General features: G+C 43.6%; 2 pseudogenes; both read left to right on the top strand.

The window, feature by feature from the left end:
* Positions 1 to 62: 62 nt before the first annotated feature.
* Positions 63 to 2,424, top strand: LOC136454232 (ribosome biogenesis regulatory protein homolog; annotated as a pseudogene).
* A 2,323-nt stretch (positions 2,425 to 4,747) lies between these two features.
* LOC136449494 (uncharacterized) lies at positions 4,748 to 13,349 on the top strand (annotated as a pseudogene).
* Positions 13,350 to 13,682: the final 333 nt, after the last annotated feature.

Raw genomic sequence — 13,682 nt, 5'->3', positions numbered from 1 at the left:
CCAGTTGAGACAGTCACTTGGGCCAGCGGCCAGCCAGCCCCAAGTAAAACCCTAATTCCCTTCTCCAGTCGCAGCCTCGATTTCTTTCCCTTCCCCAGCCAGCCGCGAGCCTCATACCGGCGCAGCCATGGCGGAGGTGCCCGCCGTCGTCGCCGCCGCTTCCAGCTGCGAGGTCGACCTCGGCAACCTCATGGCGTACGACCCGTCGCACCACGTCGCCGCCGCCGCCGCCTCCAGGTAGTGTGTCTCGTGCCTTCCTTTTCTGCTACGGTGTTTTTTCTTGACAGAATGCGGTGGGGTTGTTGGGGCGGAAAAACTCAGGGAGGAACTGAGGCAGGAGTGTCTACGGAAGGGGACGGAGCTGGCGCAGGCGGTGGCCGACGCCCTCTTCGCGCTGCCTCCCAGCGTGGACCGCGACGGCCCCATCGTCCACCTCCCGCCGCCCACCGTCCGACTCCCGCGCGAGAAGCATGTGAGAACCTCTCACTTAATTTGCTGCTAGTTCTTTTTGCCTATATGGTGGTGATACGCTACACTAGAAGCATCCTCTGAAGATGCGCTGTACAAGTAGTCAGTCACATGGGATGGGCTGCTGTTTCGTCTGCTGCTATAAATCTCGTGCCCAAATTAGAACCTCGTTTGCTGCAAAACATGTGCTCGATTCACTAAGGCATCTTATTTTTATTCCACTTTTGACGATGGGAATGAACGTTGTGCTTCTGACATGACTGTGAGCCGAAACTGTTTTCTCAAGACATTGAAGATTATGTGATGTGAGGTGAGGTGTTTTGTATGTTTAACAACCCGGTCTATGTTCTTTCCAGCTACCCAAGCCCAAGCCACCGACCAAGTGGGAGCTTTTTGCAAAGGCGAAAGGTGATCCTGTTGCCCACGATGTCTTCCTTTTGTGACTCTTGTGTGTGAATTGGAAATTTACTCAATTTTTCATCATTGTTTGGGTGATCATAACACAGGAATTACCAAGCGCAAGAAGAACAAGCGCGAGTGGGACGAGCAAACTCAATCCTGGAAGCGGACTTATGGCTATGACCGTGTTAATGATGACAAAGACATTCCGATCGTCGAAGCCAAATTGACTGACTGGTTAGTAACTTGTCTTCTTGAGCTTTTGCCAACGAACCTGCTGTGCAACAAGGCTGTTGCCTCTCCTCCCCATCCAGTAGCATGTTGTAATTGTCATATGCATCTCCTTGTGCATGTTGACTCTGTTCACCATTTCTTAATTGGCAATGCTTAACCTCATTTATTTTAGATAAGTAGTTTGGGCCTGGTGCAAGCGGTAGAGTCTTACCGCCTGTGACCGGAAGGTCCCGGGTTTGAGTCGCGGTCTCCTTGCATTGCACAAGCGAGGGTAAGGCTTGCCACTAACACCCTCCCCTAGACCCCGCACTGAGCGGGAGCTCTCTGCACTGGGTACGCCCTTTAGTTTAACTCCTGGAACTGACAAATATTTTCTTGTTATTTCTTATCAATGATTCTCATGTGTCCTCAACCTGGTTTGCCAACCTGATACCCTTTTAATCAACGATTCATTTATTGCAGAGCCTGGTGTTGATCCCTTTGCGCAAAGAAGGGATGAGAAGAAGAAGAGGGTTGAAAAGCAAGAAAAAAACAGACTAGAGAACTTAAAGAAAGCTGCAAAGATTGGCGCTTTGCCAAGGTTGTTATCCTTCACTAGTAACTGCTGCTTCCCCTCCTTTCTCTTATGAATGTCCTTTTGTATTAGGAAGGAACCTTCTAGAATTACAGCTATCCAATATATTTTGTATGCAGTCATATACAGCTTGCTGCAAAGGCCTTGCCCATCACAGGAACTAAAGCCGACCTTCCAAAAAAGTCTAGAAAAGAGGATCTTGAGAGTGTTGTTGGCATGGCTTCATCAGCAACAGCAAGCGGTGGGAAGTTTGACGAGAAGTTGCCTGGCGAGAAACCTCCAAAGCACCCTGGCAAACATAGAAAGGTTTTTTTTATCTGAATGACTTTGATTTCTAAGTCTGTACCTTTGTAGGCTGATTTTGTTCACTGGCTGAATGATGCCGTTTCTACAGTTCCTCCCAGTTGCCGAGGGGAAGGGAATGGGCAGCCTGGAGAAACAGCAGAATGACAAAATCCTGAACTCTATACTTGCCAGAAACTCTGATGAACCGCTTGATGTTGGCAAGGCAAGTTTCAGGATCCAGACGCTTACATAAAGTTGTGTTTTGCCCACCATTGGTGGCACTGCTCCATGTTTTGTTTGGGCGAGCTAACAGCATCTGTGAACAATTTTCTAAGCAGGCAATTACAATGTACAAGGTGAAAAAGGAAAAGCAGAGAAGGAAAGAGAAAGATATGTCATCGAAATCTGATAAGCTTAAGCCCCAGAAGAAACCCCACAAGAAGTAATCGAAGAAAAAAGCTTAGGTCCACATCTTTCAGGTGACCACAGTTTTGAAAGCTCAAGCAAGGAGGCCTGTTGCATATTCGATTGTATTTGTCCGCTTTGAATCTATGGGAGAAATATTGTTATTCTGTTTACTGGTTATGACACAAAAACTTGAATGCTGTTATAATATATTGTGCCCTGATATGCGCCCATCTTGTACTTTTCAAATTATCTTTGGAATGTGATTTGTAACTTGCAAGAGTCCGTATTGGGTCCTGAAACCTGTCCAAAAGGAGCTGTCCTGGCTAGTCCCAATGAAGCTACTGTCCGAGTGTCGACGGTGCTGATCTGATGTTGGCCTCTGAGTTTGCTATACGGTGTGGTGTGAGATGATGCATTTGAAATCTTTCCTCCGATACCTTGTCAAGTTGTCATCGTTTGCAGTGGTACGTACAAAGTGGCGATCGAGTTGCTTCGTTTAGTTAAAAACCTAATGGCAGCACTAGTGTTGATATAATTGATGGGCTAATGTTTGATTTCATCGTAGGCCACCATAGGAGTCTCATGTGCACTGGCTGAGGTAGGATAAATCATTGTTTCTCTTAGTATGGCAAGGTATGTCGCTTGCTATACCTTAAATTTCTAGCAATTCTCACCCCTACTATAATGCAATACCTTTGCAATGCATTGAGAGAAACAACGATGTATCAGCCGACGGCTGAAGGAAGTAGCCAAGGAGAGGCAGCGAACCATCACCTGGAACTGGAATCCTGGGCTGCTACAGTATTGCAACCTTTTGGAATTTTGGGCTGCTACAGGTCTACAGTACTGCATCCTTTTTGGGCTGCTACGTGATTTCGGCCGTCTTTGCGGCCTGCATGCTGCAGCCTGCAGGGCCCTCTCTCTCTCTCAAAAAAAAAAAAAGTGGTTCTACTCTGTGTAGTTATCTTGTTGGGCACGTGTAGTGTGTGGTGTGCGAGGGTAGTATGCACGTGCGCGTGTGCATGAATATATTGCTCTGTTCGTTTAGCTGATAAATCATGGCTGAAAATACTGTTGGCTGATTTGTTGTGAGAGAAAAATACTGTTTATTGGCTGAAAAAGTACGGCTTATAAGCCAAGCGAACAGGGTTGATGAGAGGCATAAAAAAGGCACGTATTCCAAGTGTGTGGTGTAAATGTGATGTGTGTGGGTAGCATGGGCATGCATACGTGCATAAACATATGCTACAACTATATCCAAATGAGAGATGTAAAAAAACTATCTAGGTCCTACTTCCATGCCACACCCGCACACGAAGGCCAGAAAAGATCCTGGAAGGATAGTTCGCAAGGCTCAAGCAGTCAAACGACAAACCATATAAGTCGCCTCTCATGACGTCGCTTGCCTGTCCGGTCAACCATGACTTCAGCAGACGCCATTTTCATTGGTGCCTGCAACTCAGAATGCAACTTTCTTCATGAGAGAAAGAATAAAGAAAATTATACTTTAATTCTACTTCTTTCTTCCACCCTAAAATATAAGTTATTAAGTATTTAAAATTTATCCTAAATTATAAGGGTGACCCAAATTATAAAGGATTCTAAGTATCATTAATGATAAAGGATTCTAGATATAACGCCGTTATAACTATTTGAGGTAGGTTAAATAATTTACATATGATGTACAATTTAGCCGTGATAGCCTTATCTAGTTTCGTTATTAGTTGTTTGAGAAGTTATCTGTTGAATTTTAGGCGGAGATTAAAACATTGAGGCAATTGGAGAGAGAGGCATTTGCTGGTATTAAAAATAAAAATTGAATTCAAGAAAAGAACGACCCGATAATCTTTGCAAAGTTTTTTTTTTACAAAATCTTTGCAAAGTTTGCTTGACTTAGGGGTGTTTAATTCTAGGGGTTAAAGTTTAGGGATATCACATCGGATGTCACATGATAATGTTCGGATAGTAATAATAAAATAAATTACACAAGTCCTTAGTAATTCACGAGATAAATTTATTAAGCTTAATTAATCCGTCATTAGCTCATGTTTATTGTAACACCACATTGTCAAATCATGAACTAATTATGTTTAAAAAATTCGTCTCATAAATTAGTCTCAATTTATATATTTAATTTCATAGTTAGTCTATATTTAATACTTTATTAATGTGTCAAACATCCTGTATAACACGGACTAAAGTTGAGGAGCGGCAAACAAGGCCTGACGCGCCTCCAAGCCCGCCCAAACCCTGGAAGCGGTGACCTCTCATCGCTTCCGTCCAATCGAGATCGGACGGCACAGTTTCCCGCACCTCCCGCACCCTTCACTTCCTCAGTCTCCTCGCCAGTTAGCTGTACCCCACCATTCCCCGCTCTAAATCGGCAAAAACAAAAATCCAACCCCGAAGAAAAGAGGGAAAAAACTCAAGAAGAGCAAACCCTAGGTTCCCGTGGCACCGACGAAATCCTAATTCGCCGCATTGGATCGCCCAGGCAAGGGGCTTTTCGCACAGATCGGCGCTCCCCCGTCCTCGGATTCGATTTCTCTTCTCAATTTGTCTCCGATCCGTGGCGGGATCGTCTCGCCGCTCGGCGACTCTCTCGCCCCCCCTTTTTTTTTTCTCGATCCGTCTGCGAGACACTAAGCGCTTCGCCGCCGGTCGCCCCTGCTGACGCCACCGGCACCAGGAGGCTTGTCGCCCACTCTGGTCCGCCACCGACGCTTGACGCCTCCAGGGCTCCAAAGGTAAAACATTATTTCCGTGCACAGATCTGCGATTTCTTTTAATGTCTGGATACCAAATGGGCTGTTGAGATGATTGTGGATGAATTGATGGTGTAGGATTGCAGATGAGAGGATGATCGAAGCTGTTTCTGTGAACTTGTCGTGGATTCAACTGAATCCCCATGCTCCACGCAAAGTCCACCCCTGATCTGGGGTCGGGACTCTACGTATGATGGGAGGTGAAATTCTGAAGAATTCTGTTCTCTTGATTTGTGGGCTCGTGAATGGAATCCAGTGGCGGTGATAAACCCACTGCAACAGATGCTACTGAATCAGTGGTGGGTTTAGATGGTGAGGAGACTTTGTCTGAGAGGGAATCTGTTGGAGCAAGACATGCCTCTGCCTTGCCTAATGGAGCTGGAAAGGAGGCTCCTTCAAGCAGTTTATCTGCGGGGAATAAGCGGAAGCGTGACAACTTGGATTCTAATCAAATGGAACTTCGATGAACCAGGGACGCCAAGTTCCAGCTCAGGTGATTCCACATGGAGCATAGATAGTCTGGATGGCCGTCGCCAACTCTCATCGTCGAGAAATAAGAATGAACACTCTGAACATTCGGTTACTTCAGCTGGAGTTACAGTGATCAGGCAGCCTCGTGGCGTTTTGAGGTTAAGGAAGCTGGCTCAGAATGTCAATACTGAGAGTTGGACTGGTGGTCATAATATTCCACAAGTTAATGGAGTTCCTAGGTCTTCCCAACTCCCGAGGCGGAACAAGAAGGGGGAATCAGTTGCGTTCCAGGAGAATAGAATTGGCGGTGATGAACCTGTCAGTTGCTTGAGAACTGGGAATAGTACTTGTGATCAGGATACTGGCACCAAGTTCTGTTCTGAAACTGAATTCTCAGTTGAAAAGCAGTCACATCTTTCAGGTGAACCCTCAAAAGCTGTTCGTGTTGACAAGGGTGGCAGTGACCATGTAAAAGATGATGATGGTGTTAGTTTGGAAGAAAATGCTGCTAGGATGCTCTGTTCTTTATCAGATAACAGATGTGCTGGATCACCAAGGAAGGGAATGAAATCACCTGATAGGTCATCAAAGAGATCTTTTCCTCAGCATTCAAATCATTTTAAAAATTCATACAAAAAAATCAAGGATGTACCTGGTCCTGCTAGGTCGCTGCGGAAGCGTGATGGTAAAGTTCCCTTCAGGAAGCGTCGCGCACGTCGGCATTTTTATGAAGTTAGCCCTAGCGATGTGGATCCATTTTGCATTGTAAAAGAGAGGATCAGGGTTTTTTGGCCTCTTGATGAGACTTGGTACTTCGGCTTGGTCAAGGAATATAATCCTGTCACCAGGTTACATCATGTCAGGTATGATGATAAGGATGAAGAATGGATCAATCTTCAAAATGAGAGGATTAAACTCCTGTTCTTACCAGCGGAAGCTCGCAATAGATCTAAATGCACCAACTCGAGGTCAGTGTTTGAGCCGAAGAACGATCAGGGTGACAGAGAAGACATGGATGGAAGCAATACTGAGAGTTCTGAGTCAGGTCCCATCAGCTCATGGTTGACTCGATCAAACCAAGCAAAATCTGCTACACTTTGTGCCATCAGCAAGCAAGATCACAATCATTTCAATACTGTTGCAATTTCATTTGACCAAAAGCAGTGCCGTGGTTCTGATGCCAAGGAGTCTAATGATTGTAGTTCACTTGTAAATGGGGATGCAGAGGTTGTCAAGGATAGGACTACACCTGAGGACAGGAGGTTTCGCTTTGTTTATTCTAGGAAGCGATTTTGCAGAAAAAGGAATGGTTTTCTTAGCATTTCTGAACAGCGTTCTAATTGCCAAAGAAGAGGAAGTTCTGCTATAGTTCTTGCTGCATGCCCTAGTATGGAATCCAGTACTGCAACTGGTGCTTCAGTCACATATGTCATACCTGCATTGAGCCTCCCACTGAAACATGTTTATAAGTTGCTTTGCGAAGCCTGCTGCGTTTCAGTTTCCAATGCCTTCTTTCTCCTTCAATGTGGTACATTGGTTGCCTTATGGCCAGTTGTACATCTGGACATACTTCTTGTTGATAATGCTTTAGGCTCGAAACATATCCTTCTTGACACATGCTTGAGATCGGCAGTATCACTTTTCTGTTTACTTGCTGGAAGCTTCAAGCAGTGTACTAGGCTGAGAACTACCAAGGAATCGAGAATACCTTGTACTTCGATCAGATTTCAGATATCTGGTGGGCATGGTAGAAGCCAAGTAGTGTTTATGTTCTTCAGCTTTGTTGGTGTAGAGAAATCCAAATGGAAACACCTTCAAAGAAAGCTTCAATATCACTGTTCAAAGAAGGAGTTGTCTAAAGATTCCACGAAATGTACCGGTCAAAGATCCCTTTCTTCAATGGATCTCTTCTCTAAGGTATCTTCCTGCCTTACATATGCAGTTTTAAGTGATCTTTCCACATGACTGTTATAATTGCATTCCCTAAAAGATTTAAACAATCTTGCATGCTTTTCATTTTATGAGCACCGGCTCATTAACAAATAGGGGCATTAACATTACTCAATATGCAGTAGCACCCCCTTATGATGGCTTCATTGTGTAAGTACTCATGGACTTTATGTGAGGTTATCCATAACTAGTTTTGGGTTATATGAGGAACCTTAGTGATGTATGGTCATCGTTCTCTTACCCTGTGTAATACTATGCTATATGCTTGTCTTCTATCCTCTTTCCTAGAATAGCTAGACGGACAATCATTGTTTAAACTGCGCAAAAACATAGCTTTGTCAGATCAGCTATGTTACAATTCATTGAATCAATAATGTATTCCACAAGGTGTAATTAGGGGCTCACCTAGACGCGCTTAAGCCCTGGGCGGAGGGGTAGGTGGAGGTATAGGTGTCGTGCCACCAGATCCAGAGCTACGCTGCCTGACGGAGGGAGTCGCGCTGCCGGATCCATTGCGGCACCACCTCCCTTTCTGGCCCAGGATTATCGATGTGCATATGTTTGCAGGGGAGGGGAATGGAGCAGAAGGGAAAGGGATTGGGGTCTTGATCCTGCAGGGAGTGCGTGAGACGGTGTCAATCTTTGTGGCAGCACACGGAGATTGCATTGGACTGCAGGCGCCCTCCACAGGAGGGAGAGAGGGAGCAATTTTGTGTTTGCCCCTTCACTTTTCTAACAAATCCTAGAGATTTCTTTACTATCATTCCTTTTACTGATTTCTTACATTCTAGTCTCAAAAACTTCTATTTTCTCACAAGATAGTATTAGATATACTTTTATTTGATATTTCTCTTCTCTTAACCTCCTCTCTGGTATGTAGAAACAAGAATTACACATACACATGTTGGTGTTTAATTCATAGTTAGTCAGTTACATATATGCAGAACAAACTGATGTAAACGCCTAGAGTGCGCCTAATGCCTTTTTTAACCTTGAATATTATTTCCCATATATTTGCATTAATAATACTCTTAATGTGTGTTTTATTTTGTTTAAGGTTGAAACAATTCCTGTTCTTTGTTTCTGAAAGCCATATCAGGGTAAAGAATATTTACTTATCTAGCAGGGTTTCCCATTTCCTGTCAATGATTTAGTACTGCCATTGCTGTTGTATGTGTGGTCTCTTATTATCCTTGTCAAGTTATTTGTGCCTCAATAACCCTTTTCCCTATAAAACCGTAATGCACATGCCTCATGTGATTCATATGTGAATGTGAATTGTTGTTCAGTGGAAATACATCTCTTTTAACTGCTGTTTGTTTATTGATATGCACCTTTCTGCGCAATGATTCTTTCATTGATCTTCTACACATAGTTGTTAACATCATCTAACACATTGCTCTAAAACAATTGTGCTAGAACTCTATTTTTGTAGAAAATCAGCTGACCATCGTTTAAATATTTTCTGTTAAACAGGGTTTTGATGTTCAGGAGTCTGTCTTTCTTCCAGAGTCTAATTATTCAGATATCGAACCTGTTATTTGTTGTTTGGATGTGCAGTGTAAATTTACTCAAAGTGTTCTGGACATGACATCTGCACCTTCACTACTGCTTTGGGACCATAAAAAATTGTTAATGGGAAGCAATTTGACTAATGGTTCTCAGCAATCCATGTCATGTACTTTGGATGAGGATCAGCAGCAGTTGGTAACGGAACATGAATCGATTACAGTTTGTCATGCTCCACCTCAAGTTTGTGCACTTAATCTTGGTTCATCACCTGATAGTCCATTGGATATGGCTTCTGCTAGTTGTGCAAATCCATCTAGCTCTGCTAGTAGGGAATCCAAGATTGCTGAAAGGAATGTGATCCCAGAATGTAATGTCGGCAGTATTGGTGATGCAAATATAACGCACAGAAAATTTCAAGATCAAAATGGGCCTTGTATTGGTGCTGACAAGCTATGTTCCTCCAATCTTAGTGTTATTTGCTCTTCGCAGAAGTCCGCAGAGAGTCGTCTTTCCATCAATGTTCCTCAAGACAAAGCAATTGATGCACCAAATGATAAACCTCTTGACAAAGATGAAAAAGAAAAGCAACCTATATCTAACTTGGTTCAGGAATTGAATGAACATCCAATTGGTCGTGTTACACCAACTGCCCCCAGAACTACTTACCATAAGAACCGGTTTACATCTATATCACGTGCTTTTGGAGATGGTTCAAAATTACTGTCAGAAGACCACGTGTTGACTGGCTTTGCTGGTGGTTCTAAGAAGCCACGAAGTCAAGTTTCATACTCTGTTTCTCCTAGAAGTGAGGAACTTGGCTTAAAAAACAAATGCCATTTCCACAAGATACAATCTCATGCAAAGAAACTTCCTGATAGTTTTAGAAGTGATCATAGTAGTCCTGGAGTCATTGACTTGTGTTGCAAATGTTCTTGTTACAGTGGGTGATAGAGGTTGGAGGGAGTATGATACCCAGATCACAATGGATTCTGATGGTCAGAGAGAACGGAGAATATGCATGAAACTTGCTGAAGGGACCAAGTATGCTCACAAGGTCTGTCAAGTTTTGCAGCCTGGAGCCACAAACCGCTATACACATGCCATTATGTGGAAAGGTGGGGCTGAATGGTGCCTGGAATTTCCTGACAGAAGCCAGTGGTTGATTTTCAAGCAAATGCATGATGAGTGTTATAGCCACAACATCAGAGCTGCTTCTGTGAGAAACATTCCAATCCCTGGTGTCCGTTTGGTTGAAATCCATGATGATAATGATGTGGTATCCTTTGTGCAATCTGAAGATTATCTTGTCCACATTGGAACAGATGTTGAAATTGCTCTTGATCAATCCCGTGTGTTATATGACATGGACAGTGATGATGAAGAGTGGATATCAAGCTGGCGGAAATTCTTAGTAAGAGACAACACCACACTTGAGTTGGCAGAAGATTTGTTTGAGAGGGTTATGGACAAACTAGAGAAGTTTGCATATAGCCACAACTGTAATGAACTCAGCATTGATCAGATGAAGGAACTGGATATTGATGATGTACCTCTGGACATTATTGAAGTGATACATACATATTGGCAAGATAAGAGGCAGAAAAAGGGAATGCCGCTTATTCGACATTTTCAGGTGAACACATATTTTTGTGTTTTATTTATTTATTTTTGGCTTCTTGTTTAGCTTTCTGTTGTTTAGTGATCATTTGGTCGATACAATAACGAAAGCAGGTGACAATTGGATAGTTGTTATCTAGCTCTGTTATTATGTTTCATGTAATGTTTAATATTTAGTAAGCATCTTGGATCCTTCATGGTACCAGCCTAACTAGATATAGATAACTGCAGTTCACTTACATAGTTTTATGTACATATTTATTTATTTAGCTAGGCATATGGTACTGAAGCATGCTTGACATTATTTTGCAAACAAGTTGTCACTTTCAGCTTTTGTTCTCAGCTTTTTGATACTGCCAGTGACCGGAAGGTCCCGGGTTCGAGTCGCAGTCTCCTCGCATTGCACAGGCGAGGGTAAGGCTTGCCACACTGACACCCTTTCCCAGACCCCGCACAGAGCGGGAGCTCTCTGCACTGGGTACGCCCTTTTTTTGATACTCCCAGTGCCAATGTAGTGAAGTAAAAACACCATAACACTCTTTACATTTGCTGCAAATCCATCTCGTCCCAGGGTATCATTCTGACTAAGGCTTATTGTTATTGAACCAGATCCTCGGGGGATCTTTTTGTTGCTTATTCATTGGCTAAAGATATGAAAGCCTTGTTTTTGAACAGTAGCAATGAAGCAATTTTTTGGTCATAGTTGATTGTTTTTCTGTTCTTATCAATTATTTTTAGAATTCAGGGCCTGGTGCAAGCGGTAGAGTCTTACCGCCTGTGACCGGAAGGTCCCGGGTTCGAGTCGCGGTCTCCTCGCATTGCGCAGGCGAGGGTAAGGCTTGCCACTGACACCCTTCCCCAGACCCCTAAGAGAGCAGGGAGCTCTCTGCACTGGGTATGCCCTTTAGGGTAACATAGATGCTTCCTGTGAAATAATTGATTGTTTTTCCTGAGCTTTGATTATGACATCTTTCCAACAAATAGTGGCTGAGAACGGGCACAATCTTGTTCTAACTCTTACATCATTTTCACTTTTCAGTCTGCTATGTGGAAGATCTACGAGCAGCAGGTACATGAATGGGAATCAAAAGTATACAGAATGCAGGGTTCATCAAATGGGTACCAAGAAAAGAAATTGCCTCCCAAGCCTGCATTGTTTGCCTTCTGTTTGAGGCCTCGTGGACTCCATGTACCATACAAGGGACCAAAGCAGCGTTCTCATAAGAAGCTTATGTCCACAGGCTGCCATAGCTTTTCAAGAGAGCATGACGGCTTTTACCGGCAAGGTACTCTCCCTTGATGGGTACTCCCTTTGGTTTGCAAATACTTGACAGGACAAGGTTTGAGTTAAAGCTTTTTAAACTTTGATTGAAAATAACTTTAAAGTACTGAATCGGAAACTCGAAGGTCATATGCACAGATTTGTCTTGAAATATGAAAAACATAGCTTTGTTAGAATGTTAATTTTTGTTCATAGAAAATATTGGTCGTCCCTATGTTTTGAAAATTGCAGTCTCCCAAATGTATGTATATGCAAACTCGAGGGAGTACTTGACTAAGAGCATCTGCAAAATCTCCTTAAAAGTTACTTGGTAAACTAATGATTATGCCAAGTGAATGATAGGGGGGGGGGGACGCCTGGACAGATAGCAAGATGGAAGATGGAACACGTGTATTTGTGTGCTGAGGGGGAGATTTACCCAGTGCTTACCTTTAGGGAATTCAGATGCAAAACTGTTGGTGGGCTGTTTTTTTCCCCTTCTTACAGAAAACAAATTAGGGAGCTGTTTTAAGGGAGCCCTTGTAGATGCTCTAATGATCGTTGTGCCTTTTCCTGTTTGCTGATGTATCTTCCTCTTGTCCAGTATCAGGCAGGAGATACAATGAATGCACTGTGGATGGGAGGATATGTGAATCGTATGACGGTGGTTCTCTTTATTCCCCAACAGGGTATTCTCCCAGGTTCTCTACGAGAACAGATTCTCCTCGGGCATTTGACTCAGAAAGAAGTTCTACACCAAGATTTTTTAGGACCAATAGTGTCAAAAGGAGTGCAAGCCTTGCTTTCTCTGATGATCACCAGCCGTCGCCTTCCTTCCGCCCTCAGAGAGTAAAACGGAGCGCACATGACCATTGGAACGCTGTTGTTCATGACTGGCAGAACTCAAAGCACCTCTTCCCAGGCTCGTCCCGTGTTGATATTGAGGAGCTCAAGCTGCGGGATGCTGCAAGTGCAGCACAGCATGCTGCTGCCATGGCGAAGCTCAAGAGGGAAAAGGCCCACTGCCTGATGCAGAAGGCTGACCTTGCCCTCCATAAGGCCACGGTAGCCCTCATGATTGCTAATGCAATCAAATCCTCCAGCAGGGACACTTCTCGGGATGGCAGAAGGGATTTGAGGAATGAGGAACGCTGAGCTCGATGCTTCTTTTGCTGATTATGGGAGCGTGTTTGCTCCATTTGATCGAGTCAGTAGATAGCATCCCCTCCCCTTCTTTTCCTCCCCTCCTTTGCATCTCCTGTACATAGGCTTTCTTTCATCTTTTTTTTGTTCTCTTTAGACCTCCCGGTTAACATATTGCCCGGTGAAGAATGGGCCAGGATGTAGGTCAGCTATCTGTTGGTACAATCTGGCGTGTTGTCTGCATAGCGGATATGTTGTCTCATGGTTGGGTCACTCCATAGATTGTGATTTTGTTCTGGCCTTTGGGGCTTCCTAGCCGCTGTCCCACTAAACGATGGAGAGAAGATGAATGAAGCTGAATACCGATTTACTCGAAGGAAAATTCACAGATTCAAAGTATAACCTGATAGTCCTAGGTGATCATCCCATCACATTATCAAATAACAATCGATATCACAGTCATATATCGAATACCTGTCTTAAAGAGAGTATAAATAGCAAGATTTACTCGTTATTACATTGCTATTTGGCGAAATCACTTAGAGCATACAACATGTAGAACAACTTCAAATAGAAAGGCAGCGGGCGTCGACTC

The sequence above is a fragment of the Miscanthus floridulus genome, chromosome 5 (assembly GCF_019320115.1).
Source record: "Miscanthus floridulus cultivar M001 chromosome 5, ASM1932011v1, whole genome shotgun sequence".
NCBI lineage: Eukaryota > Viridiplantae > Streptophyta > Magnoliopsida > Poales > Poaceae > Miscanthus > Miscanthus floridulus.
The sequence above is the reverse complement of the archived record's forward strand: the minus strand, read 5'-3'. Positions and strand labels throughout refer to the sequence as shown.